This window comes from Ranitomeya variabilis, chromosome 3 (genome assembly GCF_051348905.1).
Source record: "Ranitomeya variabilis isolate aRanVar5 chromosome 3, aRanVar5.hap1, whole genome shotgun sequence".
NCBI lineage: Eukaryota > Metazoa > Chordata > Amphibia > Anura > Dendrobatidae > Ranitomeya > Ranitomeya variabilis.
In genome coordinates this window covers 25,398,758-25,425,112 of record NC_135234.1, presented here as the reverse complement: position 1 = coordinate 25,425,112, position 26,355 = coordinate 25,398,758, and the positions used below count along the sequence as shown (strand labels likewise).

Below are 26,355 nucleotides of genomic sequence, written 5' to 3'. Positions count from 1 at the left end.
GTATTGTCAGGTGACATCAAGCCCTGAGGTTAGTAATGAAGAGGCGGCAATAAGATGCCCCATTACTAACCCCATAGTCACATTGTATGAAAATACAGACACCCAGAAAAAAAGTCCTTTAATTGAAAGAATAACAGACTCCTTAAAGCAATCTTAATTTAACCATACTTATGACCTCACCCATTCCCCCAATGCCCTCGTCATCTGCAAAAGAGTTTAAAAAAAAAAAAATATTTCTCACCTATCCGCAGAGATGCTGCTAATCCATTTGTCCCACGATGGGTCTAGCTCCTCTACATCTAGATGGCAGGCTGCATAGTTGCATGATGCGACCATACAGCCTGTCATTCAGCAGAGACATTGAGAATCGGGTGCTCAGTGTCTCCCTGTGAACTCCTATTCCCTGTCTGATGTCTGAAGGCACCGTGAGCGTGAGAAAGTTCTCCAGCTCGCAGCACCGTCGGACAGGTCCTGCGAGTTCACAGCCAACTCACTTCACCTATGTGACGCCAGACTAAAAAAATGTAATAAAAATGTAACACTGAGGTTGTGTTCACGCGTAACGTATGTGCTGAGTTATTTTTCTGCAGGTGTCTTCACAACACGACACAATAACAATCTTCTCTGATTATTGTGTGTTTTCTGGGTTTCTTTTATACATGTTATTTGATGCGTTTTTGGTGCAGATATGAAGCTGGGTTTTTAATGCTTTTTTAATAGTACATAAAAGCATTTCATTCTGCGCTTTAAAATGCAACGGCGTTTTTTTTTTTTCATTTTTTTTTAACCTGCACATAAAAGCCTATAGAAGAAGAAAATGCACCAAAACCACAGAGTACAGCAGTGACTTAAGACACCCAGCAGGCACAGTTTTCATAAAATCACATCCACTTTGCTTGCACATTTAGACCGTGTTCACACGTAGTGTAAATTCTGCGTATTTACGGATGTTTTTTTGACAGAAATTCTGCTGTTTAACTGTCCAAGCAAAGTGGATGTGATTTCATGAAAACGCTAGAGATGCTGCTGAACTCTACGGTTTCGGTGATGTGTTTCCCTCTATGTGGAGCCTTAAAAACACATTAAAAAACTGCAGTTACTTCTTTAAGTGCAGAATCAAAGCTTTTCTGTACTATAAAAAAAAAACAAAAACTTAAAAACGCGGCTTCACATCTGTACCAGAAATGCATCAATTAAGGGGGAAAAAGCCTGAAAACGCAGCAAAGACGCAATAACCAGATTGTTATTGTGTAGTTTGGTGCGAATCCTGCAGAAAACAAAAAACTGTTTTTATGTTACGTGTGAACACGGCCTTATAGACACCAAAAACCCAGATGTCAGACAGTGAAGCTACATAGAGATGAGAAAGTTCTGGCGGCTCTGACTATGAATGAAGGAACAAAAAATAATCCACAGGTCCCAGCTAGAGAGGAGCAGGACGCACAGCTGACATTGGCCAATATGGCCGCCATCACAGCTCCCTCAGAAGTAGCCACTGTCTTTTTTCACAATATGATAGAGGCCATAAAGTTAACAAGGTTCATATTCCCCGAAATAGGCCTTACTTGGTATTCATATGTGAGACAAGGGCGCACGTCCCCAAATAATGTCCCCATATATTAGTACCGTATGTATGCCAAATATCAAATTGGTCTCAATTTTCAGTCATTTTTTTTTTCACTCAGAAGTGTGGTGAAGCTAGGCCCAACCTATATGGTCGACATTATTTCTTCAAGGGGGTTCACCTATTTTGGAAAATGTATGAAGTAAAAAAAAGCAAAGCAGTTGCCCATAGCAACAAATGAAGTCGCCGCTTTCATTTTCCAAAAACTCTTTGAAAAATAAGAGCTGGAATTTCATAGGTTGCTATTGGCAACCGGTTAAATCTAGGTCACTTTATGGCGGATTTGTATTGTTTTACTTCAATTTGGGAAAGAAAAATTAAGGCGGTGTATTATTTCACTAAGGCCGGCGTCACACTGGCGAGTTTTACGGACGTAAGAGCGCAGAAACTACGTCCGTAAAACTCGCATTACATACGGCACAATTATTCTCAATGGGGCTGCTCCTATTAGCCGTATATTACGGTTCAGTATTATACGGCTTTCTACGGCCGTACAAAATCGCAGCATGCTGCGTTTGTCAGCGTATTGCGCAAATAATACGCCAATGAAAGTCTATGGGGGCGAGAAAAATAGGGATTCCACACGGACCTGCAGTGTGACTTGCGAGAAATACGCAGCGGTGTTAGTGAAAAGTCGGTAATTCAATTGCTGGCTTTTTCCTTCTCCTTCACAAACCCGACAGGATATGAGACATGGTTTACATACAGTAAACCATCTCATATCCCCATTTTCTTTGCATATTCCACACTACTAATGTTAGTAGTGTGTGTATGCAAAATTTGGGCGCTGTAGCTGCTAAAATAAAGGGTTAAATGGCGGAAAAAATTGGCGTGGGCTCCCGCGCAATTTTCTCCGCCAGAGTGGTAAAGCCAGTGACTGAGGGCAGATATTAATAGCCAGGAGAGGGTCCATGGTTATTGGCCCCCCTGGCTACAAACATCTGCCCCCAGCCACCCCAGAAAAGGCACATCTGGAAGATGCCCCTATTCTGGCACTTGGCCACTCTCTTCCCACTCCCTGTAGCGGTGGGATATGGGGTAATGAAGGGTTAATGCCACCTTGCTATTGGAAGGTGACATTAAGCCAGATTAATAATGGAGAGGCGTCAATTATGTCACCTATCCATTATTAATCCAATTGTAGGAAAGGGTTAAAAAACACACACACACATGATTAAAAAGGATTTTAATGAAATAAACACAGCGGTTGTTGTAATAATTTATTGTTCTCGCAATCCATTTGCAGACCCTCGCTTGGAAAAATAATAAACGCACAAGATACATACCTTCTGGTGAACCGTCTCGTCCCACGAGGTAATCCATCTGAAGGGGTTAACTAATATTACAGGCAGGAGCCCTGCAAATGCAGCTGTGCTCCGTGCCTGTAATCCCCGGCGAATGAATGAAATGTAGGTCATTGACCTACATTTCCTTCAGTCGCGGTGATGCGCCCCCTGGTGGATGTCCTCATATGACCTGGAGCGTGGGAAAAAGTTCCCAGGCTGCAGTTCATGAGAACATCCAGCAGGGGCGCATCACCGCGACTCAATGTAAGTACAGATCCTGCTTTCCTTTCAGCACCCGGGGATTACAGGCACGAGCGAGTGGTTTATCGCAGCTGTGCCTGTAATATTAGTTAACCCCTTCAGATGGATTACCTCGTGGGACATGATCGGACATCAGAAGGTATGTATCTTGTGCGGTTATTATTTTGCCAAGCGAGGGCCTGCAAATGGATTGCGAGAGCAATAAATTATTACAACAACCGCTGTGTTTATTTCATTAAAATCCTTTTTAATCATGTGTGTGTGTGTGTGTGTTTTAACCCTTTCCTACAATTGGATTAATAATGGATAGGTGACATAATTGACGCCTCTCCATTATTAATCTGGCTTAATGTCACCTTCCAATAGCAAGGTGGCATTAACCCTTCATTACCCCATATCCCACCGCTACAGGGAGTGGGAAGAGAGTGGCCAAGTGCCAGAATAGGCGCATCTTCCAGATGTGCCTTTTCTGGGGTGGCTGGGGGCAGATGTTTTTAGCCAGGGGGGGGGGGGCAATAACCATGGACCCTCTCCTGGCTATTAATATCTGCCCTCAGTCACTGGCTTTACCACTCTGGCGGAGAAAATTGCGCGGGAGCCCACGCCAATTTTTTCCGCGATTTAACCCTTTATTTTAGCAGCTACAGCGCTGAAATTTTGCACATACACACTACTAACATTAGTAGTGTGGAATATGCAAAAAAAAAGGGGATATGAGATGGTTTACTGTATGTAATCATGTCTCATATCCTGTCGGGTTTGTGAAGGAGAAATGCAAAGCCGGCAATTGAATTACCGGCTGTTCACAGATATCGCGCTGAATGAAATATAAATACAGAATATATATATATATGTGTCTCAATGACATATATATATATATATACTGTATATATGTTTTAATGAACATTTGAGCACATAAATCCATTAGATGTCGGTTTTGCAAGCCTGCGCGAAAATCTCGCAGTACGGATGCCATACGGATTACATACGGAGGATGCCATGCGCAAAATACGCTGACACACCCTGACTACGGATCACTATTTTGGGAACATTTCACCGTATTACGGCCGTAAAAAACGGACCGTATTGTCTTACGCCGAGTGTGACGCCGGCCTAAGGCGGCAGATTCGCAAGGGAGAGTCGAGCGGTAATCTATAACAACCAATCAAATTGCTGCTTTTATTTTGCAAGGGAGGGCTGAAAACTAAAAACTGGAATCTGATTAGTTGCTATGGGGTCGTAGCAACCAATCACATTGCGGCTTTCATTTTTCAAGGGATGTCTGAAAAATAAAAGCTGGAATCTGTATGGTTGCCTAAAGCAAATGATAAATTTGTCGCTTTATGGCAACTGTTGCTCGCTTTACAACACTATGGGAAACAAGAAGACAATATATTATTTAATAACGTGTCTGTATAATGGTGATCACCCCATTTTTATCATTTTAATATATACACAAGGTTGTATACAGTCGAGAAAAATATAAGTGGCATGTCCCCCTTTAAATTTCTTACGGCGACCATGTAGTGGGCTATTCGCCACGTTTTACGCATCACCTAGAGTTTTTTTTGCCGTCGGTGGGTCGTTAGTAGCCTTTTTCTCCCAGAGATATCATACCGGTATTTATTATATCAGCAATTTATGTGAGACTTCCGAGCAATCACTTCCTGACCTGGAGGCGAGGTTTAAGCAAGATATACACTTCTCCGTGCGGAGATTGTGCAGCGTGCTGTGCGTCCACATGACCTCTTTAGCGCGCCGCGCTCTCTCGGGCCCGCGAGGCAAAGCTTTCCAATTCACTTAGAATTACTTTGCAGTATCTGATTTAATGGTGTCGCCTCCAGAATACAGGATTCTTCACAGGAATATGTACAAACAAGCGGGGACTGCTCGTAGTGTGCGACACAGGCCTGTACCCAGTGCCTGCAGCCGAGCGACCCCCGATTAGGAGCAGACCTCCGTCATGCCTGCCTCTCACCGCCACAATCCACCTAGGTCGTGCAATTTACACGCCGGAATCCCAGAGATCTATTGGAAGCACTTACATTTACTTCATTTATGATTGAATATACAAACTAGTCAGAATTGTAATTATTTTTGATGATTTATTTAAATATCATTATCTGTATTAAAAAAGAAAAGAGAGACTTGTATCTTTCCCACCGATCACTAGGCCAAATATTACATGGGCCATGTTATTTACATGGAGATTAGCAGCAATAGATTGAATCAGACCCTAGTTGTTAGTATAGAAACATAACCCGGGTTTGCTGTAATCTGGGAATAGGTCATTGTGCAGGAGGAGGAGGCGGCGAGCTGTGACATCACCTATTGTGAATGGTGGATCCTGTGTTATCTACTGTATATAGAGGTGTTACCAGTCATTGTACAGGAGGAGGAGGTGAGCTGTGACATCACCTATTGTGAATGGTGGATCCTGAGTTATCTACTGTATATAGAGGTGTTATCAGTCATTGTACCGGAGGAGGAGGAGGAGGAGGAGGTGAGCTGTGACATCACCTACTGTGAATGATAGATCCTGTTTTATCTACTGTATATAGAGGTGTTATCAGTCATTGCACAGGAGGAGGAGGTGAGCTGTGACATCACCTATTGTGAATGGTGGATCCTGTGTTATCTACTGTATATAGAGGTGTTATCAGTCATTGTACAGGAGGAGGAGGTGAGCTGTGACATCACCTACTGTGAATGGTGGATCCTGTGTTATCTACTGTATATAGAAGTGGTATCAGTCATTGAACAGGAGGAGGAGGAGGTGAGCTGTGACATCACCTATTGTGAATGGTGGATCCTGTTATACTACGGGGCTCTATAGTGTGACCGCTCTTACAGTACAGAGCTCTATAGTGTGACCGCTCTTACAGTACAGAGCTCTATAGTGTGACCGCTCTTACAGTACACAGCTCTATAGTGTGACCGCTCTTACAGTACACAGCTCTATAGTGTGACCGCTCTTACAGTACACAGCTCTATAGTGTGACCGCTCTCACAGTATACAGCTCTATAGTGTGGCCGCTCTTACAGTACAGAGCTCTAAGTGTGACCGCTCTTACGGTACAGAGCTCTATAGTGTGACCGCTCTTACAGTATACAGCTCTATAGTGTGACCGCTCTTACAGTACAGAGCTCTATAGTGTGACCGCTCTTACAGTACAGAGCTCTATAGTGTGACCGCTCTTACGGTACAGAGCTCTAAGTGTGACCGCTCTTACGGTACAGAGCTCTATAGTGTGACCGCTCTTACAGTATACAGCTCTATAGTGTGACCGCTCTTACGGTACAGAGCTCTATAGTGTGACCGCTCTTACAGTACAGAGCTCTATAGTGTGACCTCTCTTACAGTACAGAGCTCTATAGTGTGACCGCTCTTACAGTACAGAGAGCTCTATAGTGTGACCGCTCTTACAGTACAGAGCTCTATAGTGTGACCGCTCTTACAGTACAGAGCTCTATAGTGTGACCGCTCTTACAGTACAGAGCTCTATAGTGTGACCGCTCTTACAGTACAGAGCTCTATAGTGTGACCGCTCTTACAGTACAGAGCTCTATAGTGTGACCGCTCTTACAGTACAGAGCTCTATAGTGTGACCGCTCTTACAGTACAGAGCTCTATAGTGTGACCGCTCTTACAGTACAGAGCTCTATAGTGTGACCGCTCTTACAGTACAGAGCTCTATAGTGTGACCGCTCTTACAGTACAGAGCTCTATAGTGTGACCGCTCTTACAGTACAGAGCTCTATAGTGTGACCGCTCTTACAGTACAGAGCTCTATAGTGTGACCGCCCTTACAGTACAGAGCTCTATAGTGTGACCGCTCTTACAGTACAGAGCTCTATAGTGTGACCGCTCTTACAGTACAGAGCTCTATAGTGTGACCGCTCTTACAGTAGAGCTCTTTAGTGTGACCGCTCTTACAGTACAGAGAGCTCTATAGTGTGACCGCTCTTACAGTACAGAGCTCTATAGTGTGACCGCTCTTACAGTACAGAGCTCTATAGTGTGACCGCTCTTACAGTACAGAGCTCTATAGTGTGACCGCTCTTACAGTACAGAGCTCTATAGTGTGACCGCTCTTACAGTACAGAGCTCTATAGTGTGACCGCTCTTACAGTATACAGCTCTATAGTGTGACCGCTCTTACAGTACAGAGCTCTATAGTGTGACCGCTCTTACAGTATACAGCTCTATAGTGTGACCGCTCTTACAGTACAGAGCTCTATAGTGTGACCGCCCTTACAGTACAGAGCTCTATAGTGTGACCGCTCTTACAGTACAGAGCTCTATAGTGTGACCGCTCTTACAGTACAGAGCTCTATAGTGTGACCGCTCTTATAGTACAGAGCTCTATAGTGTGACCGCTCTTACAGTACAGAGAGCTCTATAGTGTGACCGCTCTTATAGTACAGAGCTCTATAGTGTGACCGCTCTTACAGTACAGAGCTCTATAGTGTGACCGCCCTTACAGTACAGAGCTCTATAGTGTGACCGCTCTTACAGTACAGAGCTCTATAGTGTGACCGCCCTTACAGTACAGAGCTCTATAGTGTGACCGCTCTTACAGTACAGAGCTCTATAGTGTGACCGCTCTTACAGTACAGAGCTCTATAGTGTGACCGCCCTTACAGTACAGAGCTCTATAGTGTGACCGCTCTTACAGTACACAGCTCTATAGTGTGACCGCCCTTACAGTACACAGCTCTATAGTGTGACCGCCCTTACAGTACACAGCTCTATAGTGTGACCTCTCTTACAGTACAGAGCTCTATAGTGTGACCGCTCTTACAGTACACAGCTCTATAGTGTGACCGCCCTTACAGTACACAGCTCTATAGTGTGACCGCTCTTACGGTACAGAGCTCTATAGTGTGACCGCTCTTACAGTACAGAGCTCTATAGTGTGACCGCTCTTACAGTACACAGCTCTATAGTGTGACCGCCCTTACAGTACAGAGAGCTCTATAGTGTGACCCCTCTTACAGTACAGAGCTCTATAGTGTGACCGCTCTTACAGTACAGAGCTCTATAGTGTGACCGCCCTTACAGTACAGAGCTCTATAGTGTGACCGCTCTTACAGTACAGAGCTCTATAGTGTGACCGCTCTTACAGTACAGAGCTCTATAGTGTGACCGCTCTTACAGTACAGAGCTCTATAGTGTGACCGCCCTTACAGTACAGAGCTCTATAGTGTGACCGCTCTTACAGTACACAGCTCTATAGTGTGACCGCCCTTACAGTACACAGCTCTATAGTGTGACCGCTCTTACAGTACACAGCTCTATAGTGTGACCGCTCTTACAGTACAGAGCTCTATAGTGTGACCGCTCTTACAGTATACAGCTCTATAGTGTGACCGCTCTTACAGTACAGAGCTCTATAGTGTGACCGCTCTTACAGTACAGAGCTCTATAGTGTGACCGCTCTTACAGTACAGAGCTCTATAGTGTGACCGCTCTTACAGTACAGAGCTCTATAGTGTGACCGCTCTTACAGTACAGAGCTCTATAGTGTGACCGCTCTTACAGTACACAGCTCTATAGTGTGACCGCTCTTACAGTTGAGGGGGGAACTGAGCCAATTTTATATTTACACAAATGTAAACAGGGAGATAAATTCTCATCTGGTGATTACTTGTACAATTATAGAAGTGTTTTATAAGCAGGTTAATCATCGTCACTCTGGGCCCGGGCTGTAACCTGCCACTTGCCTGACTGGACCAGTTCGGCTACATTGGTTTATTATTATTTTTTAATTAGATTATATATATATATATATGACCTATATGACCAGCAGCAAAGGGAAGTATCACACTAAGAAAGCAGGCAGGAATCTGGCGACTACCACAGTGTAAGCTGTAATGGCAGCCATATTGGTTGTCACTCAGCTTTACTCTATGCTGCCAAATCCGCTTTATTGCACAGTGATACACAACAACCACGTCTATTTTACTCTCAAAACATCCCATTCAGGACTGTAGGAAGGATTAGTGATGACCCTGAGGAGGGGGGAAAGAAGGATGTTATAGTTGCTTCTATAGTTTGTCAATGAAAACCTGGTTGACTGTGATTAATGAGGAGAAGGTGGTGTGGTCAGATGAGACAAAAATTGACCCAATACTGCCACAGTGTGCCCACATGATACTGCCATAGTGAGCCCACATAATACTGCCATAGTGTGCCCACATTATACTGCCATAGTGTGCCCACATTATACTGCCATAGTGAGCCCACATTATACTGCCATAGTGAGCCCACATAATACTGCCATAGTGAGCCCACATAATACTGCCATAGTGTGCCCACATAATACTGCCATAGTGAGCCCACATAATACTGCCATAGTGAGGCCATATAATACTGCCATAACATACCTACGTACAGTAGTACCACACAGTGGCTACATAATAAAGCCATAGTGTACACTTAATAGTACTGTAAATTGCCCACACAGTACGTTAACTTAATAATGCCATAAAGTTCCCAATACCGCCATATAGTGCTCAATATACACTGCTCTACATAATGGCTTATATGGTGTCGGGGGCACGTTTTAATGTTTGGGGGCCATAATCGGTCGTTGCCCCTTCAGGCCATTGTAAATACAGCAAGAATATGACGGGTTAAAAATAAGCAAAAAGTGACAGCAGGAAATTCAGGAAAACCGCTGCCCGTATTTTACATTCTGATTTGGAACCAGAAATTGGCAGGAATGCCCGGCTGCTGGCACAGTGCGCTGCCAAGTCAGAAGGGGGCAAGACGGATCCTCTCAGGCCAACATCAGCAGAGATCTCCGCAGCCAAAGAGTCTTCTGCTGGAGGCGACCGGCACACAGAAGCCCCATCCTGCTGGCTGGTGTCTACGGGCAGGTTAAAGGGTCCCTCTAAATGAGCCCTGGCACAGAGGACGACACCGCCTGTCCGCTCCAATACTGGGAGGACATCATTCTCTGTGCGCTGAACGCAGCTCTCCTGCTGCAAGTCATTAGTGAGGAGATGAACATAGCAATCTGGCGTTTACCACTTGGGGGAGAGCGGTGGAAAATACAAAAGCAAATGAACTGACATTTTTTGGTACAGAAAGGATAATTTGGCTCATGGTGGTGTAAGGTAGGAGGATCACCATCACATGTATTTAACGAAGCAATGCTCCTTCATAAGTGTCCTATTCTAGTTGTATTACACTCCAGAGCTGCACTCACTATTCTGCTGGTGCAGTCACTGTGTACATACATTACATTACTGATCCTGAGTTACCTCCTGTATTATACCCCAGAGCTGCACTCACTATTCTGCTGGTGCAGTCACTGTGTACATACATTACATTACTGATCCTGAGTTACATCCTGTATTATACCCCAGAGCTGCACTCACTATTCTGCTGGTGCAGTCACTGTGTACATACATTACATTACTGATCCTGAGTTACCTCCTGTATTATACCCCAGAGCTGCACTCACTATTCTGCTGGTACAGTCACTGTGTACATACATTACATTACTGATCCTGAGTTACCTCCTGTATTATACCCCAGAGCTGCACTCACTATTCTGCTGGTACAGTCACTGTGTACATACATTACATTACTGATCCTGAGTTACCTCCTGTATTATACTCCAGAGCTGCACTCACTATTCTGCTGGTACAGTCACTGTGTACATACATTACATTACTGATCCTGAGTTACCTCCTGTATTATACCCCAGAGCTGCACTCACTGTTCTGCTGGTGCAGTCACTGTGTACATACATTACATTACTGATCCTGAGTTACATCCTGTATTATCCTCCAGAGCTGCACTCACTATTCTGCTGGTGCAGTCACTGTGTACATACATTACATTACTGATCCTGAGTTAGGCCGGTTTCACACGTCAGTGGCTCCGGTACGTGAGGTGACAGTTTCCTCACGTACCGGAGACACTGACACACGTAGACCCATAAAAATCAATGCATCTGTGCAGATGTCATTGATTTTTTGCGGACCGTGTCTCCGTGTGCCAAACACGGAGACATGTCAGTGTTCGTGGGAGCGCACGTTTTACACGGACCCAATAGAGTCAATGGGTCCGCGTAAAACACGGACCTCACACGGACATTCTCCGTCTGGGGTCCGTGTGCGTGCAGGAGACAGCGCTACAGTAAGCGCTGTCCCCCCCACATGGTGCTGAAGCCGGTATTCATATCTTCCCTGTAGCAGCGTTTGCTGCAGAGAAAATATGAAGAATAGTGTTAAAAATAAAGATCCATGTGTCCGCCGCCCCCCCACCCCCTGTGCGCCCCCCCCCCGCTGGTCAGAAAATACTTACCCGCTCCCTCCTTCCTGGTCTGGCCGCGCCTCCTACTGTATGCGGTCACGTGGGGCCGATCATTTACAATCATGAATAGTCGGCTCCGCCCCTATGGGAGGTGGAGCCACATATTCATGACTGTAAATGATCGGGCCCACGTGACCGCATGCAGGAGAAGCCGCGGCCAGACCAGGAAGGAGCGACAGCCGACGGGGGACCCGGGTAAGTATTTTCTGACCAGCGGGGGGGCGCACAGGGGGTGGGGGGGCGGCGGACACATAGATCTTTATTTTAAACACTATTCTTCATATTTTCTCTACAGCAAACGTTGCTGCAGGGAAGATATGAATCGCAGCTTCAGCACCATGCAGAGTGGGTACCACACGCTCCGTGTGGTACCCACTCGCCATACGGGCGGCACACGTGTGCCGCACGTATGGCCTCCGTGAGTTCCCAGGCACACGGACACGGATAACTCCGGTACCGATTTATTCCGGTACCGGAATTATCTGGACGTGTGGGACAGCCCTTACACCCTGTATTATACTCCAGAGCTGCACTCACTATTCTGCTGGTGCAGTCACTGTGTACATACATTACATTACTGATCCTGAGTTACATCCTGTATTATACTCCAGAGCTGCACTCACTATTCTGCTGGTGCAGTCACTGTGTACATACATTACATTACTGATCCTGAGTTACATCCTGTATTATACTCCAGAGCTGCACTCACTATTCTGCTGGTACAGTCACTGTGTACATACATTACATTACTGATCCTGAGTTACATCCTGTATTATACCCCAGAGCTGCACTCACTATTCTGCTGGTGCCGTCACTGTGTACATACATTACATTACTGATCCTGAGTTACATCCTGTATTATACCCCAGAGCTGCACTCACTATTCTGCTGGTGCAGTCACTGTGTACATACATTACATTACTGATCCTGAGTTACATCCTGTATTATACCCCAGAGCTGCACTCACTATTCTGCTGGTGCAGTCACTGTGTACATACATTACATTACTGATCCTGAGTTACATCCTGTATTATACCCCAGAGCTGCACTCACTATTCTGCTGGTGCAGTCACTGTGTACATACATTACATTACTGATCCTGAGTTACATCCTGTATTATACCCCAGAGCTGCACTCACTATTCTGCTGGTGCAGTCACTGTGTACATACATTACATTACTGATCCTGAGTTACATCCTGTATTATACTCCAGAGCTGCACTCACTATTCTGCTGGTGCAGTCACTGTGTACATACATTACATTACTGATCCTGAGTTACATCCTGTATTATACCCCAGAGCTGCACTCACTATTCTGCTGGTGCAGTCACTGTGTACATACATTACATTACTGATCCTGAGTTACATCCTGTATTATACCCCAGAGCTGCACTCACTATTCTGCTGGTGCAGTCACTGTGTACATACATTACATTACTGATCCTGAGTTACATCCTGTATTATACTCCAGAGCTGCACTCACTATTCTGCTGGTGCAGTCACTGTGTACATACATTACAGATCCTGAGTTACATCCTGTATTATACCCCAGAGCTGCACTCACTATTCTGCTGGTGCAGTCACTGTGTACAGACATTACATTACTGATCCTGAGTTACATCCTGTATTATACCCCAGAGCTGCACTCACTATTCTGCTGGTGCAGTCACCGTGTACATACATTACATTACTGATCCTGTGTTACATCCTGTATTATACCCCAGAGCTGCACTCACTATTCTGCTGGTGCAGTCACTGTGTACATACATTACATTACTGATCCTGAGTTACATCCTGTATTATACCCCAGAGCTGCACTCACTATTCTGCTGGTGCAGTCACTGTGTACAGACATTACATTACTGATCCTGAGTTACATCCTGTATTATACTCCAGAGCTGCACTCACTATTCTGCTGGTGCAGTCACTGTGTACATACATTACATTACTGATCCTGAGTTACATCCTGTATTATACCCCAGAGCTGCACTCACTATTCTGCTGGTGCAGTCACTGTGTACATACATTACATTACTGATCCTGAGTTACATCCTGTATTATACTCCAGAGCTGCACTCACTATTCTGCTGGTGCAGTCACTGTGTACATACATTACATTACTGATCCTGAGTTACCTCCTGTATTATACCCCAGAGCTGCACTCACTATTCTGCTGGTGCAGTCACTGTGTACATACATTACATTACTGATCCTGAGTTACCTCCTGTATTATACCCCAGAGCTGCACTCACTATTCTGCTGGTGCAGTCACTGTACAGTATATACGGATTCTCACACATTCCGCCGCGGCCCTCTCTTCCGGCCGTGCGGTGATTTCTGGTGACGGTGGAGAGGCCCCTCCACTCTCTCGTGAACATAAAACAAATAATTACAGCGGGGAGTCTCGATAATGAGAGGTTAAGTGATGTGGAGATGCTTTAATTAGAAAACTGACTGGGACAAATCAGAGGGAAAGAGATGACTGTAAGTGAGACCAGTGGTAGCTCCTCCAGCTCCTTATAAATAAAGTTTATTGAATTGAACGGCTCCTGGGCCCGATGTGACGGTGATTATTTCCGGTCCTGGAGACCATATAACAGACAGGACGGATGACATGAGGTGCAGGGCGGACGAGTCAATAAGCTGTGCTAGAAAATCACATTTTATTAATTCATTTTATATATTTATTTAATCAGCGAGTACAAAAAATGATAAATAGATATGTCACTGTGGCCGGGGTATAATACGGGCGCTGTGGCCGGGGTATAATATGGGCGCTGTGGCCGGGGTATAATATGTTCACTGTGGCCGGGGTATAATATGGGCGCTGTGGCCGGGGTATAATACGGGCGCTGTGGCCGGGGTATAATACGGGCGCTGTGGCCGGGTATAATATGTTCACTGTGGCCGGGGTATAATACGGGCGCTGTGGCCGGGGTATAATATGTTCACTGTGGCCGGGGTATAATACGGGCGCTGTGGCCGGGGTATAATACGGGCGCTGTGGCCGGGGTATAATATGGGCGCTGTGGCCGGGGTATAATACGGGCGCTGTGGCCGGGGTATAATATGGGCGCTGTGGCCGGGGTATAATACAGGCGCTGTGGCCGGGGTATAATACGGGCGCTGTGGCCGGGGTATAATATGGGCGCTGTGGCCGGGTATAATATGTTCACTGTGGCCGGGGTATAATATGGGCGCTGTGGCCGGGGTATAATACGGGCGCTGTGGCCGGGTATAATATGTTCACTGTGGCCGGGGTATAATACGGGCGCTGTGGCCGGGGTATAATATGTTCACTGTGGCCGGGGTATAATACGGGCGCTGTGGCCGGGGTATAATACGGGCGCTGTGGCCGGGGTATAATACGGGCGCTGTGGCCGGGTATAATATGTTCACTGTGGCCGGGGTATAATACGGGCGCTGTGGCCGGGGTATAATATGTTCACTGTGGCCGGGGTATAATACGGGCGCTGTGGCCGGGGTATAATACGGGCGCTGTGGCCGGGGTATAATATGGGCGCTGTGGCCGGGGTATAATACGGGCGCTGTGGCCGGGGTATAATACGGGCGCTGTGGCCGGGGTATAATATGGGCGCTGTGGCCGGGGTATAATATGGGCACTGTGGCCGGGTATAATATGGGCGCTGTGGCCGGGGTATAATATGGGCGCTGTGGCCGGGGTATAATATGGGCGCTGTGGCCGGGTATAATATGGGCGCTGTGGCCGGGGTATAATATGGGCGCTGTGGCCGGGTATAATACGGGCGCTGTGGCCGGGTATAATATGGGCGCTGTGGCCGGGTATAATATGGGCGCTGTGGCCGGGTATAATACAGGCGCTATGGCCGGGGTATAATATGGACACTGTGGCCGGGTATAATACAGGCGCTGTGGCCGGGTATAATATGGGCGCTGTGGCCGGGTATAATACAGGCGCTGTGGCCGGGTATAATACAGGCGCTGTGGCCGGGTATAATATGGGCGCTGTGGCCGGGTATAATACAGGCGCTGTGGCCGGGTATAATACGGGCGCTGTGGCCGGGGTATAATATGGGCATTTGGCTCCTGTCTTACAAGGGCCACAATTGGTGTCCATAGTGGAAGTCTATGACCGCAGAGAGTGATGAGTCTTCCAGAGGTTTTTCTTCCCTGTCTCTCAGGTGTCATGCTGCTGCAGCACCTCTTTGTCCTATGTCTATGGTTTTATAGAGTCTGGGCCCCCAGCTGTCCCCCTCCCCCGCCTGTCTGCAATTTTCAGGCTTTCCTTGTCTGTCTTTTTTGTCTGTGTCTGCATTGAAGAAAAGTCACAAAAAGTTGTTCAAAAGCAACAGATGTCAGAACCACGAACAAAGTCAGTGGTCTCCCACCTGGGGGGCTCCATCTGTTAAAACACTACAACTCCCAGCATGCCCTGACCATTGGGGCCACGTGTAAACCACTTATCTAAGTGTTAGTAATAAAGGGGACATTCCATAGATAAAAGAATTATTCATAAAATATCTATAATTAGTAAGAATGTAGTCTTTCTTGTGTTGGCATCAAAGCTGAGCACAAAGGGGGCTGGCTGATTTCTCATTTTTATAGGTAAGCCAGTCCCCTTCTCTCGTCTATTCATGGAGGTGACGGAAGGCAGAGAATGGGGATTCCTTAGGCTGCAAAAATAAGAAGCTAGTCAACCTTTTTAGTCTATACATAATCTATGTTAGAGAAGGGGGCTGGCTTAGCTATTAATATAATGGTCAGCCACATCCCTCCTTTGTCTAAACATCTGCTGTAGCATAGACAGAGGGCTACCTTTGTTGTTAAATTAAAAAGTTAGCCAGCCCTCTTCTATTTCTGTAAGTCAACTATTTCAGAGAATGGGGCTGGCTTAGCTGTTGAAATAAAACATTAATAAGCCCAATTCTCTCTCTGTACATCAGCTATCATAAAGAAGTGGGCTAGCTAAGCTGTAGAGAAAAAGTCAGCCAGCCCCCTCCGGTTTTATACATCCAATGTGTCAGAGAGGGTCTAGCTTAGCTTTTGAAAAAAAATGTCAGCCAGTCCCCTTCTCTGTCTATTGATCGACTGTAACAGAAAAGGGTGCTGGATTAGCTAGCAAAATAGAAAGTCAGCCAGACCCCTACTTTGTGAATACATATATACTGTAATTTATAAAGGCCTGAGTTACTTGTTGAAATAAAAAGTCAGCCAGCCCCCTTCTCTGCTTGTACACAAACTATAACAGAGGTGGGGCTGGCTTAAGTGTGAACAATTATCACAGTTGAAAGTGATAAACACCAAATGTGCAGAAAAGTGGTTGGTTGGAAAGCAGTCAGAACACCCAGAGGGGGAATTGTCATAGGACGTAATAATAGTTTTCTGTTTGCAGTCTCCACTAGGGGGAGCTCACGAGCTTAGTGCATACTGGTTATATAATGTAAGCTCCTGGGCTCCCTCTGCTGGTGGCTGAAGGTAACCACAATCTTAATTTTTTACCTTTAGGTCTATACTGGAGATTTGGAGATCGGGAATAATATATTAGAGATTTAATAATGAGGAGAGGAGGAATGCTCGAATCTCTCAGGAGAGCGCGCACAGTCCCCGCCTACACACGCACTCGTTACTGTACTATACAGCGGGGTGCGGAGCTGCGGGACGACACCTGCTGTTATTAATCTGATGTGTCTGGGCCCCTGGGAAACACAAAGGATCAGCAAGGACAATAACAAAGCATCCATTAAATCACACGTAACACTGCGCACATTTATGGGTCACCCTGTGAGAGAGGGAGACACAGATACACTGCAGAGCCGAATCTGTCATTTATCTCATGGAGGCTCCACAGCTTCATGGCAAAAAGAACTAAGTCCTCAGTGTCAGCCATTTATTATCCATTTTACTCGCTTATATAGCACCATTAGTTCCACAGCTGTCATCACTGTCCCCATTGGCGCTCACAACCCATATTCCCTATCAGGATGTGTATGGAGTGTGGAGAACCCGGAGGAGGAAAGCGGAGAACCCGGAGGAGGAAAGCAGAGAACCCGGAGGAGGAAAGCAGAGAACCCGGAGGAGGAAAGCAGAGAACCCGGAGGAGGAAAGCAGAGAACCCGGAGGAGGAAAGCAGAGAACCCGGAGGAGGAAAGCAGAGAACCCGGAGGAGGAAAGCAGAGAACCCGGAGGAGGAAAGCAGAGAACCCGGAGGAGGAAACCAGAGAACCCGGAGGAGGAAACTAACGCAAACACATTGCAGATGTCATCCTTGGTGGGATTTTACCCTTAGACACCAGTGCTGTGAAGCAACAGTGCTAACCACTGAGCCACCGTCCTGTCCTATTATCCTTCCATCCATCTTTCTATCCACCCATCCATCCATCTTTCCATCCATCTATCCATCCATCCATCTTTCTATCAATCCATCCTTAAATCCACCCATCCCTCCATCCATCCTCCAATTCACCCATCCTTCTTTCCATCCATCTTTTCACCTATCCATCCATCCTCTCATCCATCCATTTTTCTATCCACCCATCCATCCTCCCATCCATCCATCCATCCATCCATCCTCCCATCCATCCATCTTTCCATCCCTCCCATCCATCCATACTTCCATCCTCCCATCCATCCCTCCCAGCATCCACCTTCCCATCCATCCATCTATCCTCCCATCCATCCTCCCATCATCTACAGTACCTTCCCATCCATCCTCCCACCCTCCCATCCATCCATCCATCCATCCCTCCCAGCATCTACAGTACCTTCCCATCCATCCATCCTCCCATCCATTCTCCCATCCATCCATCCTCCCATCCATCCTCCCATCCATCCTCCCATCCATCCTCCCATCCATCCATTGCCTAGATTTGGATGCCTCTCTCCTGTGGACTAGTGTGAGTGTGGACGCCCCATGGTGGCTCATAGACTATGAGAAGTATAACCTTCTTAGATGGGCGGTAGAGCAGCAGTATTATGATGCCCAGCCTTCCGCCGATGTGCAGGATCGTGGCCCTACGTTACATCACATAGGACGGGCGGCACCATTGGCACGGGCACGATCCCCGACAGATTTAAAACTGAAAACAAATCTCTTGTTCCCCAGAGGGGTTTTTCTGCCAGCATTTGGCATCTGGGCGCCTGTTCCGCAGCTCGAGCCCAGGCCCCAAGCGTGTGATCCAGGGCCATCTACTTTGCTCTAATGGAGGATTACATGGACCCTAGGAATTTGGAGAAAGATCTCAAGAACATAACGTGGGGGTCCGGCTTGACTCCGCGTTGAACCAAGGCCTTCAGCTTTCCTGATTTTGCATTTCCTCTGCAGAGACGGCCGGCACCGAGCAGCTGAGAGGAGATTGACAGCAGCAGATCCTGAAAATCCACCAAATATACAGCAGCAGCGGCTGGACGCCACTCTCCAGAGGACGGGGAATGGCTGAGCAGACTTAACCCTCTATGGCACTGCGGAGCAAAATGCAAACACCCATAAGTACCCCCTATCAGGATGGACCACAGGGGTCCATTTCATCTTCAAAACGGGCGCAATTGTGCATTTCATTGAGCTATTAAACTGCAAATGGTCCATATATTGTGCTTGCACAGGAGCCCTTATATGTGTGTGTGACCACCACTGCCCCCTTTCTACCCCAAAACTGTGCCCACATCCCTGAGAGTCAAGTCAACCACTTACACATTCACTAAACCAAGATGCGAAGAAGCCCCTGTCCTCCCCAGAGTGGCATGACGCTGCTCAGACTGGTGAAGGTCATGTATGATTTTACTTGGGACCAGGGGAAAATGAGCTTCAAGACAATCCTACAGCACCACAGATCCCAGCAACTGAGGTGTAGTAGGCACTGGGACTGGTGGCCGCTGGTGGAAGGTGCCACATAGACCTCTATCGTGCAGCCGAGTATTCCAACAATGCAGTGATCCATTGTCGGCAACCACGTTAGGGTGACTTTTTTAGGGAAAACACCAAGGGGCACAGCGATAAGGGGTGCAGAAGGTAGAGGCTGTCCCCAGCCGGAGGAAAAACAATGGCTCATACCATACCCATCCATCCTTCCATTCAACCATCCATCCATTATACCATCCATCCTTCCATTCAACCATCCATCCATCCAACCATCCTTCCATTCAACCATCCATCCAACCATCCATCCATTATACCATCCATCCTTCCATTCAACCATCCATCCATCCAACCATCCATTATACCATCCTTCCTTCCATTCAACCATCCTTCCTTCCATTCAACCATCCTTCCTTCCATTCAACCATCCTTCCTTCCATTCAACCATCCTTCCTTCCATTCAACCATCCTTCCTTCCATTCAACCATCCTTCCTTCCATTCAACCATCCTTCCTTCCATTCAACCATCCTTCCTTCCATTCAACCATCCTTCCTTCCATTCAACCATCCTTCCTTCCATTCAACCATCCTTCCTTCCATTCAACCATCCTTCCTTCCATTCAACCATCCTTCCATTCAACCATCCAACCATCCTTCCATTCTTCCATTCAACCATCCTTCCATTCTTCCATTCAACCATCCTTCCATTCTTCCATCCAACCATCCTTCCATTCTTCCATTCAACCATCCTTCCATTCAACCATCCTTCCTTCCATTCAACCATCCTTCCATCCATTAAACTATCCATCCTTCCACCTTCTATCCATTCATCCATCCTTCCATCCATCCAACCTTCTATCCATCCATTCATCCATCCATCCTTCCTTTCATCCATCCAAACTCAAGCATTGAAGCACCATATGGCAGCACACAGAGTGCTGATACAGACCCATGTGTGTGGCCCTATAGAGTCGTCAAATGACCCGAATATATTATTTTCTCATGGAAAAGAGCGAGAAACAAGAACGAGAGCAACAGGTGTTGTAAATCTCCCGCCGTCGTCTTCAGACTAATAGCAGGAGGCGATCCTGAAGCCACAGACGTCTGGCGCTCTTCAAGCCGACACATGTCAAGGCTGAAAACCGTTCCATAAAATTGGAATAATCAGAAATTTCTATAATCCCCATAAACTTGTGTTTGCGCTGAAAGAAAACCTCCAAGCTTCCTCTTATTCTGCAGCACCCATAGATCCGGCGTGTAGACACTGGACACCTCATTTGCCCCGTCCTAAGGACTCAAGGTGGTGGTAGTGGTGGTCACTTGATTTCCTCACGCGTTTTATTCCCTACGCATGCACAAATAACGAAGATTCTGCTCCTACACATGCGCAAAAGAGAGTGCATGAATAAAACATGCGACCACCGCCTTCTTGAATGCCATAGTGGACGTGGTATCAACCGTTTGCACCCCAGATCCAAGAGTAACGCCTTATCCCAGCACACTCGCTCATGACAAGTCTCCAACCTTCGTCTCTCCGGGGCTGGTGATCCACTGACCATTGTGTTCATGATTTTCCATGGCCTCGATTATTCTCTACAGACGACCTCTGCCCCTTCACTTCACAATCACAACAACTACATTTTTGGAAACATTTCCTTTTGAATCCTTTTCTTTAAAAAAATAAAATAAAATTAACAATAGTTAATAAAACATCTGTAAGACATCTCAACTCGTTAAGACCATTTGCCCGGGAACAACAACAACAAAAAAACCTCTCGAGCTATTTGCCAGTGAATTTTTGGACTCTGGTGCCCTGTTGGTGATGATGCACCCGGTTGGGCTAAAATCACAGACATCAAGATATTATTAGGTTTTCCAATAGGACCTTCCAAAAGAGACCCCACTGTAGATGCCAAAAGTGAAGTATCATTTCTTTGCCCGCTCTGAGCCATCATCCAATGGGGATTTCACTCTGACCGATTGCAAATTTTTGAGAATGTTCTCAAATCGCACCGTCTTTTGGATCTCTGGTAGTTCTTGATTGTGACGTTAGTTTGGTTCAGGAACATTTTTTTAACGACTTCTCTCCCCGGGAACATCACATGGAAACATAAAAGTCAACTTAAAGGGATTGTGCTGCCCTTTGTAAACCCTCCTCCCCAACAAATTGCACGGTTCTCGCCTTCCCTTGGTCTACCGGCGAGTCTCTTCCGCGGCTCACGGTGTCTGGCATTGGCTGTGGTTTCCATCTACAAGAACAGAGCCGCTGAGCCAATGACAGACACTGGGAGCAGCGGTGGAGACTCACCAGTGGACCCTGGGAAGGTGAGTAAAGTTGCTCGGTGCAGAGCATTACCTGAAAAGGGACAACCCCCGATTCCTCAAAATGACTCTGGTTTGGGGACCTTTGGTGTCTCTTCCATTATGGAGGACCTCTTCCTGACTTATCAAGGGTGGAGAATTTCCAAAATGTTATCAAGAAGACCTCCTAGGTTTATTTTCTTATACACTCACTGGCCACTTTATTAGGTACACCTGTCCAACTTCTTGTTAACACTTAATTTCTAATCAGCCAATCACATGGCGGCAACTCAGTGCATTTAGGCATGTAGACATGGTCAAGACAATCTCCTGCAGTTCAAACCGAGCATCAGTATGGGGAAGAAAGGTGATTTGAGTGCCTTTGAACGTGGCATGGTTGTTGGTGCCAGAAGGGCTGGTCTGAGTATTTCAGAAACTGCTGATCTACTGGGATTTTCACGCACAACCATCTCTAGGGTTTACAGAGAATGGTCTGAAAAAGAAAAAAAATCCAGTGAGCGGCAGTTCTGTGGGCGGAAATGCCTTGTTGATGCCAGAGGTCAGAGGAGAATGGGCAGACTGGTTCGAGCTGATAGAAAGGCAACAGTGACTCAAATCGCCACCCGTTACAACCAAGGTAGGCCTAAGAGCATCTCTGAACGCACAGTGCGTCGAACTTTGAGGCAGATGGGCTACAGCAGCAGAAGACCACACCGGGTACCACTCCTTTCAGCTAAGAACAGGAAACTGAGGCTACAATTTGCACAAGCTCATCGAAATTGGACAGTAGAAGATTGGAAAAACGTTGCTTGGTCTGATGAGTCTCAATTTCTGCTGCGACATTCGGATGGTAGGGTCAGAATTTGGCGTAAACAACATGAAAGCATGGATCCATCCTGCCTTGTATGGAGCATCTTTGGGATGTGCAGCCGACAAATCTGCGGCAACTGTGTGATGCCATCATGTCAATATGGACCAAAATCTCTGAGGAATGCTTCCAGCACCTTGTTGAATCTATGCCACGAAGAATTGAGGCAGTTCTGAAGGCAAAAGGGGGTCCAACCCGTTACTAGCATGGTGTACCTAATAAAGTGGCCGGTGAGTGTATGTAGAACAACAAGAGGACCACGATACCCAACCGTGTTGAAAACATTTTTTTTTACAAAAAATAAACATTTCAGAACCCTCTTTGCTTAACTGGTCTCTTGGTTTATGAGGGTCTTTTACTCAGAGGCTTGACTATAGTGAGTTGCGCCCTGGCCATGAAGAATTGGGGGATACAGTAGTCCCCTTACTCTTAAGGACTCATGATAGTTGGCGGGCCCTGTTGAAGGTTTTGCATTGGGGTACATGAGCTTCAGTTCACACTATGATGTCCTTGTGTGCAGAAGAAGTCAAGACCTAGCCCCAAAAAAGTGTCCAAGATTCTCCAAACTACACAAGTCCTACAGTCTGAGAAATATTATGGTTGGTCTTAGTGCATCTTCCAAAAACAAAACTAACAATCAGGACTGATATGACCATCACACATACAGCACCTACAGGGGGCCGACGAGCACACGTAGGGTGGACTTAGAATTCTTTGGTCAACTCCAAATGATACAATAATTCCACAGCACTCTCGAAACAACTTCGTCACCGTTGAGTCACAAGCCAAAATCTACAAAATACCCTACCACAATACAAATCTGACGTCTCTAAACATTTATTTTTTTTGGGGGGGAGGGGATATCAATAATGATTGGATCAGTTTTACTCGCTACTTTTTGGAAAATAAGAATAGAGGAAGCAACTATCGAGGCAAAGCTGCTCCAAACTCAGCTGAAAGTGGTCACCTGGGATAATGGAGCACGTTGGCTTCTACGTTTTTTTTTTTAAATTCCGTGTGTGCTTCTCACAGTAAATGATCAGGTTCCCAGGGATATGTCTCTACCTGCAGAGGGAATAGTAATGCGCCGTTGAATAGTGCTTAAATCCCTACGCAGGTAGAGATAGACCAGCATGGGACTTATCCCTGGGAGACTAGTTCATTTACTCGCGGCCGCGCGACCAGAAGCCGCAATAATGAAGAACCACTTTAGGAACCACAAACCGAAATGATTGCATTTAGCGCTCTACGCCGGAGCTAGTAGTCCCTAAAGGAATGCCTATAAATGAGGTATAAGATAACATGGAAAGCCTCAACACCAAGCACTTTTTTTTTTATGTAGTCCAAAAAGTTCCAAATTTTGGAATCCAGTTTTATTTTAAAAATTGGTTTCCAATTTCAACACCACCAGCGTTCCCAAAATATCAACCAGCCTTGATGACAGCAACAGTAGATCTTTAATAATAATAATAATAATAATAATAATAACAAAAGAAATAAAAAATTGACTGTTACATGACAAAAAAAAAAAACATGACTTGTGCAAAATTTCCGCCTCTGATTTTTCAGCAGCAGCAGCTGAACTCCGCACATGTCAGCTCTGCCAGCGCCTCTCGTCATGAGCTCCTCTCTTACAATAAGACCTTATGTTGCACCAATGAGATCGGTGCTGACAACGACATTGATTCACAGCGTGGGATCTGTAACAGTGGAGAAGGAAATCTAATCTTCTGAAGAAAAAAAAAAATAGAAATTCATACCACACAAGTCTGCTTCTATCCAAATTACTCCCTCCATATAGAACCATACTATATAAAAAAACAACTTAGGACTTTCCAAAAAAGTTTAGACATCCTTGATATTATCAGTGAATTTCACTGCCTTCTAGTTACAGTTATTGATACATTGTTGCCCTTGATAAATAATTGATACATTATTATTTTCTGCCTTGAACAATTATTGACACATTTTTGTTTTGAACAGTAACTGATACAATTGTTGCCACGGCTACCAAACTGTTACATTTTTAAAAAAAAAATGTTTAATTCTAAGACAATTCTTTTTCACTTTCGGACACATTAAAGAATTAAAAAGGGGAGCTAGGGTAACTTTCTTTTGCTCCCACGGCTGTGATTAAATAAAAAGGTTAGTTTTAGATAATATTGAGTCCAAATAAAAATAATAACGATGGGAAGGAACGGGGAACAGGGCGAATAATATTTTTTCTTTTTAAGAATTTTACCCAATTGTTTCGCGGTGCAAATATTTTGGATCTGTGGGTTTTATTTTTATAATTTTACCCAAATTTTTTTGGCACAAATATTTTGGATCTGTGGGTTTTATTTTTATAATTTGCCCAAATTTTTACGGTGCAAATATTTTGGATCTGTGGGTTTTATTTTTATGATTTTACCCAAATTTTTTTGGTGCAAATATTTTGGATCTGTGGGTTTTATTTTTATGATTTTACCCAAATTTTTACGGTGCAAATATTTTGGATCTGTGGGTTTTATTTTTATGACTTTACCCAAATTTTTGATCTGCAAATATTTTGGATCTGTGGGTTTTATTTTTATAATTTTACCCAAATGTTCACGGAGCAAATATTTTACATCTGTGGGTTTTATTTTTATGATTTTACCCAAATTTTTGAGCTGCAAATATTTTGGATCTGTGGGTTTTATTTTTATGATTTTACCCAAATTTTTTTGGTGCAAATATTTTGTATCTGTGTGGTGAAGGTACAGCGAGGCTGTACGCACACTGGCGAGCTGTCGCGTAGTGTCACCCATGCCATCGCTGGCTGCTAGTGTGTGTGGGAGCGCAGGAATCCAGTGGTAAGCCCCCCTTTCCTCCCCTCCCACAGCAAACAAGCTGCCAAAAGAAATCAGGAATGGAACTCTCTCTCCTTACCTTCCCTCCTCACCACAAGGGCTGATGCTTGAGATGCATTGGTGGAAGTGGCGAAGGGCAATGAGCAGTCAATGGCCACAAGGAAGGCGACTTGGCTTGCAATCCCCCTTGGCCCTTAGTGTTGAAGGCACCAGGACAACATCAAAGCAACTTTAGGGGGGACACTTTTGGGGCCTATTGTCTGACCGTGTTCAGATCTGGGCTTCTTGCGACTCCCCCTCTGGAAGCTTGGAGACTTGGTACGGCCCAGGCATTCATGCCAAGTAGCTTTCACACATGGAAGCTTGTCTCAAGCATTTGCTGACAAGCCACAAACAAGACATTCTCCCTCCCACTTTTTTTTCTCTTCTTCCTCCTTCCACCACCTCCCCCCTCTCCTCCTTCTCAGTCCTCCTCCTCCTCCTCCTTTCTTCTACATGCAAACCCAAAAAACTCCAGTGACAGCCAAACAGGCAATGCAAGCAAGAGCTGGCGCTGTGCAAGAATTGGCGCAACGCACACGTGTATATATATATATGCAGACACATGCATGCTCACACATGGGGGCCGCAGCCAAAGGTGGGGGGAAGGGACCGCCTGGCTCTCCTTTATCCCAGCAAAATGGCAGAAGACATCATCATTGTTATGATCAAGGGGCTCGCGGCTCCTAATTATGCTAAAATCCAAGAATGGGATGAGATGACCCGCCTGGTGTCTCCCCCAACCAATGCCAGACCGGTGCTGCCCAGCGGCGCGCCAGCGACACGACTTAGTGATACTTTCTACTACAATAATGGATACAATTCGCCACCTTCTTCCAAATAACAGGGGGGAAAAATAAGTGAAAAATGTAACATTGTAAAAATGGTTTTAACCAGAAGATTCCGTTACAGATTTTTAAATTTAAATTTTGAATTTCAACTGTTACATTTTTTAACTATTATTATTTTTTTTATT

The 26,355-nt window shown here is 45.6% G+C and overlaps 1 protein-coding gene across 1 annotated transcript in view; it reads right to left on the bottom strand.

Moving 5' to 3' along the window:
• Positions 1 to 25,796, bottom strand: part of BCL9 (BCL9 transcription coactivator) — a 176,618-nt gene extending 150,822 nt beyond the window's left edge. Inside the window, exon 1 of the mRNA XM_077293797.1 lies at positions 25,420 to 25,796. The gene's annotated coding sequence lies outside the window, so the exon portion shown is untranslated. The remainder of the gene's footprint in view (positions 1 to 25,419) is intronic.
• Positions 25,797 to 26,355: the final 559 nt, after the last annotated feature.